This window comes from Bidens hawaiensis, unplaced genomic scaffold, assembly GCF_021521415.1.
Source record: "Bidens hawaiensis isolate Kalapana, Puna unplaced genomic scaffold, B.hawaiensis_p1.1 tig00012940_1, whole genome shotgun sequence".
NCBI lineage: Eukaryota > Viridiplantae > Streptophyta > Magnoliopsida > Asterales > Asteraceae > Bidens > Bidens hawaiensis.
The window spans coordinates 11,101-19,416 of NW_027492078.1; the positions used below are offsets into that span (position 1 = coordinate 11,101).

The 8,316-nt window shown below is 32.8% G+C and overlaps 1 pseudogene; it reads left to right on the forward strand.

Moving 5' to 3' along the window:
• The first annotated feature begins 648 nt into the window (after positions 1–648).
• On the forward strand, positions 649–1,295 carry LOC143542577 (dehydration-responsive element-binding protein 3 pseudogene; annotated as a pseudogene).
• Positions 1,296–8,316: the final 7,021 nt, after the last annotated feature.

Below are 8,316 nucleotides of genomic sequence, written 5' to 3' on the forward strand. Positions count from 1 at the left end.
ATGTATGAAACTTTTTCTTTATTAAAGTTGGGTCTCAAATTAATATAAGATTATTGGATTCAAATAAGCTTAATTTTCACTTACGTCCGTGATCACTTCCAATTAACAAAATGTTTACCATTAATCTCAATTTTCAACTAAATTAAATAAAAAGTTTATTACCTTTTGAATTATTATCTAGGAAAGCACACATTATAATAGATTAATAGATAAAGATGTGATGGTGCTAGGCTGAAAAGGTATAAGACAAAAAGGATAGGGAAACAAACAGTGTCAAGTGAATCTCTGAGAGCTTACTTTACCTATAGTAGTTTGTGAAAACAAAGGTGCATTTTTCTTGAAAAAGCAAATTTGTGTATGTGGTAGTCGTTTGTGAAGGACCAGGACCCCATTGGCCCATTGTACTAAACCTCATCTCTGGAGGGTAGCAACCATTTCTTTTTCTTTCTTGTCCCACCCTCTAACCCTACCCCTAACACCTACAACCCCCCCCCTCCCCTCTCTCTCAAGATCTTGTTATAAGTATCTGTATCACTCATTGGGAAATGGGGTGAATATCGCTGATTGATCTACTATTCTTCTGTCAATTAACTCTGATAAACACGCACAAACTCTTTCTTTCTTTTTGTTTCAAACACAAAGAAAGTACATAATGTGCGACTGATGACAGTTACCTGTTCACCTTTTACGTATGCCCTAATGAGCAATCAATCATCAGATTGTGGCCAGATGACTATATCACAAAACCCTGAAACAAGAACCGTTAAAAGGAGCCGTGATTCAAGCACTAAACATCCAGTGTACCGCGGTGTACGAATGAGAAGTTGGGGCAAATGGGTGTCCGAAATCCGTGAGCCTAGGAAAAAATCGCGCATATGGCTCGGTACTTTCCCTACACCCGAAATGGCGGCTCGAGCACACGATGTGGCTGCAGTTTGCATCAAAGGCAGCTCCGCAATTCTTAATTTCCCCGAACTTGTGGGATCATTCCCTCGGCCTGCTTCGTGTTCTCCCAGAGACGTTCAAGCCGCGGCTGCTAAAGCCGCAGCCATGACCGAATTTGACTCCCTGTCTTCGTGTATAGAAACCGCTTCTGAAGACCTTGATGAGATAATTGAGCTTCCGGTTTTGGGAACGAGTTTTGAGTCGCTAGAGTTAAAGAACGATTTCGTGTACAATGATTCGGTCGTGGACGGGTGGTTGTATCCGCCTCCGGTGATGAACAACAGCGATGATCAAGAACATGTGAATAATATCCCCTTTGAATCTTTATGGTGGAACTACTAGTGTTGTGTTATGTTTTTTGGTTTCTTACTTTTGCTTTTTACTGTTTTCACTTAATTTGGCCCTTTTTTATTTTTTCATTCAAGGGTTACATCTGTTTGTGTTTGTTTTGTGCACCCATCGATGACCTCTTATTGAATGTGTAAATACCAATAAATCATTCTCTCTCTTCCTGTCTCTAACATATGTGGTGGCAAAGCCAAATGTGGTGGACCTTGAATCATTTACTGAAAATATCTTGAATTGCATGAAGTACAAGCTGACTAAGCATTCCTAGATGGTTCTTAATTGGTTGATCCTCCTAGCTCCACATCATTTGTTTGCATTATTAAACTACCAAAACCTTCTTTTTCGTTTTCTTCACCTTTGTCTAATATATACATTTTTTAAACGGCCAACGAATCGTCCAAATGAGCTACTGGTTAAATTCACCGTATCGGAGTACACTCGTCTTTCGATCCGGGAAAAACCCTAACCTAAGGCCAACGTCCGTAAACACTCGATCGAAGGCACGACAGTGCGATAAGATAAACTCGTAATAATAATTGGTAAATCGGTATTTGGAAGTTTATGTGTGCTTATATTTTGAATCTACATCATGTTTTCGAAGTGTATTTTTAACCATAGGAACCCGTTGCTAGATCGAAAGCTTTACACGTTTTGGTACTCTGGTAAGTGGTAACCAACGAGTCACGTACGTAAATCATATTTTATATTTTATAGTTAATGTTGAGAAGTGACGTTCAAAAAAATGGTAGCTAGCAAGCCATTTGACAACTATATGCTAGAACATGGAAGATTTGATATGAGGTTACTTACATGTGTTTAAATTAATGTTATGACTTCAAGATCAGCAAATATATTTTTTAAAAGATTGAGTTTTGCGATTCAAAAAGGGTAGCGGCACAGCTTGTTGCCCGCTTGCCTTCTGTTTCGATGTAATCTAAACTTTTCTTTAATAAGATATTTGAATTAATAGGTATAATTAATTATTTAACCCATATATATATATATATATATATATATATATAGGGTAAGGATCCTAAAAGAAGTATTGACAAATTAAGAACTTTGAGAACTATTTTAGACCACTAAAAAAACTTCTAAAAAATATTTAAAAAATTATAAAATAAAAAAAACGAAAATTTTAAAAAAGTAAAAACAAAACCAAAATTCTTATATTTCATTCCGGTTTCGTTAAAACAAACGAATTCTTTTTTCTTTTTAATTCGTATTATACCTATACACATATGTATACTTTCATTTAATCTCTAGTTACGTAATTTACACATATATACATTATCATTTACCTTAAATTATACATATGTGTATAGGAAAAAAACATATGTGTACATATATGTACATATTATACATATATGTATAATTTAGCTAAACCGAGATTTTTTTACGCCTTTTTTTAAACCGGGATGATAAATAAGAACTTTTTTTTTTTTTTTACTTTTTTTATTTTTGTGTTTTTTTTTTTTGCTTTATGATTTTTTTTTTATTTTTGGGTTTTTTATAGTCCAAATGGTTCTCATAGTTTTCAATCTTCAAAAAGTTCTCACATGATCTTGATCATATATATATATATATAGAGAGAGAGAGAGAGAGGATGAGAATCATTAAAGAACTATAAGGAACTCATAATAACTAATGTTTTTTATAAAAAGTTTTGTATGCTAATATTATTTGAGTGTAGTTTTATCACTTTTTATATTTATATATATATGATTACAATTATACAAATTAGTTTTTACACATATCTAATTTTTCTTTTACACATATGGAAGTTTATTATTACATAAATTTTACATATATGTAAACTTGTGATTTATATATGTAAATCAAAAATTTATATATCAAATATAATAAAACTACCCTCAAATAATGTTATTATATAAAAAAAATTAAAAAAATATTTGGTTTTTAAGAGTTCCTAAAGTTCTTAACTTTTTCTGAGTTCTTAAATTAAACTAACCATATATATATATATATGGGATGGTTCAGTGGAGAAATCATAATAGTGTGAGAAGAGAATTCCAACCCTTGATTAATATTAATCTATGACCTACACTGATTGTCACATTTTTGTAATTATTGGTAACTGTTTTTAATGTCTTTTAATAAAGAAGGGCTATCTTGTAATTTTGTTATTGTGGTAAATATAGAAACTCCCTATTTGAATATGAGAATCTCTGTGTTCTTTCATTCTCTTCTACTATATTGCCAAAACTCTCTAAAATAACAAACCGCAACACAATATTCATAAATTGGTTCCTGATTCGAGCAATCTTCGTTGAGGATGTTGAAGATTAATCATCAATTTTATATAAAAGAGTGTTTCTTGCTTGAGCTCTAATTGTGTTTGAAGTCGGAGGTGTAGTAGGCCACAATTGTGAAGGTTAGTGTAATGTTGTTGATCGATTTATCTTATTTTGATTATTTAATTAAATATGTTACCCTATTAGAAGTATGGATACTTGCACTATCCCTACAACACTAGTCATTTTTGTTCTGGTGTGCTCAAAATCGGGTATTTTTTAAGATTTCAGTTTCATAATAGTTGAACAAAGTGAGTTGACTTTTTTGTGTTTGTTTAAGCAATCTCACACATCATCTCTAATATACTATATGTGGTGTATGGTAATTTGGTTTGTTGTGTAGGGGACCTTGGTATGTTATGCAAATAATGAAACCATTGTATATACCGGAATGATTTCTTATTTGTTTTTATGATAGGGCTGAATATAGTCATTGTGTAGGTTTATGTTTATTGTGTAGGATATCTGCGATTTATAAACATTTCATCTAAATAGTTTTTTTATTTGCTGTTATTTAGTTGTTGGTAGCTTATGTTTTCAAGTGTAGGACTTACTGCTTAAAAATGTAGGATTTGGTATGTAACTGTATAGGAATAAATATTGTGGTTTTACAATACTTGTACCTTTTGTGGTTGTATATTTATATATTAATATAGTAAGCAATAAATTATATTGGATTTGTTTTGCTGACGGAAAATAATTGTAAGTTAGAAATTTGATTGTGTGGTATGTGTATGTTTTTTGATTATAGGATGTACGCCAAAGCAGTTGTGTAGGTAGATTGTGGACATAAGTATGCATGTGTAGGATGTTTATGTAAACTTCAGCATGTTGTATTCAACGTTTCGTCATTACTTTTGGTTTTCCCTCACAAGGTTTTGTGAATATAAACAGTGTAAGGGTTTATTTTACTAAGAAGGTTAGTGTGTGGTATGTTGTATTCCACTACTTGTGAGTATGCTACTGTTTAGGTTGGTAAGGTTAATGTGTAGGTTGTTAATATTACAGTGTAGAATGTTATAATCTATTGTTTGTTATATTACTGTGCAGGCTTTTAGGTTATTATGCATGTTTTTAATTTGTTTTGTTTGCTATTAAATCAAAGGAAAACAAATTTGGCTTTACAAAATATTACAGACAAAATAATGGAGTATGTGATTTGAAACAGATTATCGTGTTGTGAAGGGCGAAAAAAATGAAAGAAGTAGCCTAAGAAGATATCCTATGATTTTTTTTCCAATTAAGTTGGTTGACCATTATTATCTCATATTTTCGATTGCAGTTCTCGGCAGTTTTAATCCAGAAAAGAAAAAAGAAGGCCCTAAGCAGAGAAGTCAAAAAATACTAAGTATATAAAGACTTTCATGTGTAGGTTGTTTTTACGTCGGTTGTTTTTAGTTATTACACTTTGTCAATCTTATAATCGTGTACGCTATGAAATACATATTTATATTTAGTACATAGTAGTTATAAAATTATAAGCAAAAAAAAAAGTCTTCACAAACATGAATAAATGGATGTGAATTTTAAATATTATTTTAATCGTACGCTCCATTAAAACACACGTATAAAATGGCTGTGTATGTATTACTATTTTGATAAAAAAAAAGGTTAGTATTAATATATGATTATATTAATCAATATAATTGTAACCATATTTAATTTTAAATTTAGTGTATAAATAATTAAAAATCATTTTAATTTTTTATTTAACTAATAATAAATTAATATTAAAACAAAAATATAAAAAAACGTCATCTTATATAAATTACCATGCATAAAACCATGTTTTTTATTTTATGTTTGTACTTAGTTAACAAATAGATAAATTAATAATAAAAATAAAGTTGAAACTTCCAATTAAAAACATTAATAGTTACCATATATAAAAATTATAACCCTATATATATATATATATATATATATATATGGTTAAGTTCATGTGAGAAATCATATTAGTGTGAGAAGTGCATTTTAATCTTAACATGAGAACGTAGGAAATAATACCAATTTATAAAAAAAAAATGAGAAAGTAAGAAACAATATCAATCTACATAAACAATGATTTATAATAACAAAGAAAAAAACCTAAAAATTACAACAAAAGAATCAAAATCAAGAACAAAATAATAACAACATATACTAGCAAATACTTATAACAGCAAAAGAAAAAATCTAATAATAACAACAAAATATAAATCAGCAAATACTTATAACGTCTCATGATCGAAAATTAGCAAATACGAACAAAATATAACAGCAAATACCTATAAAAATAAACCTAATGATAACAGGAAATTGGTTCTCACCATTCTCATATTAAGAATAAAATGTATTTGATCATGTTTCTATATATATATATATATATATATATATATATATATATATATATATATATATATATATATATATATGGTTTGGATCAAATACAAATGAAATTAGCGTGCTAATTGTGAGAATCAAGTAGAGTAATTATATATAATAGTAGAGTAATTACGTAATTACATTCTAAAATAATTATGTAATTACTCTACTTGTATATATAATTACTTTACTTGATTCTCACAATTAGCATTTTAATTTCATTTGTACGTTAACTTTCTGTAAGGCCAAAAATGTGACTTGCGATATCAAAACATGAAACCCGTTATTTATTCACGGTCAAGTTAATAATTAATGTTGGCGAGAAATCCAGATACGAGACGAGACGAGAACTTTGACACGCGTTTAAGTTTAACGAGAAGATCTTCTAGAATATTATTGTTTTTAGCTATAAATATGTCATATGTTAGTCATTTATGTGTGTGTTTTGATGGTGTAAACAACCACCCAAGGGGAGCTCACCTTGGGTGGGATCGGTTCGTTTTATCATATATGTAATCTTTTGCAACCGATAACGAGATCGTTCATTTATTTTATCGTTATATTATTTATGTTCGGTCGTTTGTTTCACCGCACCCGTCTCGAGCACGTATCAAGAACAAAGCCGTTCGTTTGTCGGATCTAGTTTCGGGACCTACACTTTCTCATATATATATATATATATATATATGTAGGTCCAGTAACGGGTGGATCTAATAACGTTCTCGGATCAACCGAACTTAGTGCTAGCGGAAATCACACTAAGCAACCAAGAGGTCTCGGATCTTTGAGTTTATGTTCGGGTAGAGAGAAAGAGAGAGAGACGGGAGAAAGTAAGAAAGTATGTGTGAGTTTTATGAATTGGCAAAAAGGTATTCTTCTCATGGCATGCTCCCTATTTATAGAGGAGCATGCATGAGAGATTGTTTTCATTTCCAAAATGCCCAATGGGCTACATTACATGTTTTTCTCTTGGGCCAGTACATACATAGTGAACTATTAAAGTCCAAGAGAAATAAATACAATACAAAAGACTAACATAAACAAAATGGGTCTAACAATCTCCCTCTAGTCTTTAGTATTGAAACCCGTCGGTGTCGTAGACCAAGCATTCGTCCTCGGATAACGGAAGTTCAACAAGTCTACAGACGAACTTGTTGAAGGCTTCAACTATCCGGTCTGCGTTTTGACGACCAATGTCCTCGAATGTCCCAAGCGGTGAGTTGTAGAGCTTCTTCACATCTTCAATGTGGAATCCCATTAGCTCATGCTCATCAAACACTCGAATCTCGTACATATCATGGCAGTGGATGACGGCCTCACCTGTTTTATTATCAAACTCCTAACCAATGAAATCTCGGAGAGTGTTGGGAAGAAAGGGCTTGCCATGATATATCTCGTGAAAGTCTTTTGGCGCTCAGTATCTCCACATGCTTCTTGGGTCTCCGGTAGTTGGGTCTATCTCTCTTGGGTTCTTGTATTGGCGACCCTTATTCACTTCAAAGTCTTTGTAATCCACCTTAGATTGACGATAAAGGTGAATGGTGACCCATCCTTTGAGTGTGTCGTCATACTCACCACGTCTCAGAGCTTTTGATAGATAGCGGAGGTCTAGCTCTAGAAAAGACTTTAGCTCGTGGTGGTTGAGGTAGATCAGGTCTCCGCTGTATCTTCTGATGGCCCAAACACTATTCTCCTTATCATACTTCGCATAAACAATCAGCGAATCGTCATGATAAGGGTAGTTGAGCATGCGGCCACACGCACGACTTGACACAATGTGCGTCTTTCTCTTCTTCTTTGGCGGTTCGTGTGTCAAGTTGGCAGCTGGATTGACTGGATCTGTTGCAGGAGCTTCTGAAGCTTGAACTTGAGCTGGGGGAGTATCTAGATTTGGCGAGTAATTGATGTTGTCATCGTCTGCTGCCTCCTCCTTATCTTGTTCAATAAGTTGCTCCAAGTTCATTCCAGCTTCAATAAAATCATCCATGATACCTACAAAATCTTCAGGAAACAATTCTTTATACATATCACTGATCTGAGAATCATGCTCCCTGACTTTGCCTGCAGAGTCGTGAGCAGCAGGGTCTTGAACGTCATGTTGAGTGTGTGGAGGTGATTAAGTGTTATCTCCACCTCCACCTCCTGCTTCCCCGGCTCCTCCATCTCCTCCGTTTCCACCTTCATCACCATTACTATCATCATCCTCATTATCATCAAAACTATCATGTACGTTGTCGTTGTCTTCATCTTCACCATCATCATCATCTTCTTCATCTTCCTTTTCCTTCACACCTTCATCATCATTACCATTACCACCAGACTGGCCGCCCTGTTGTACCAACCG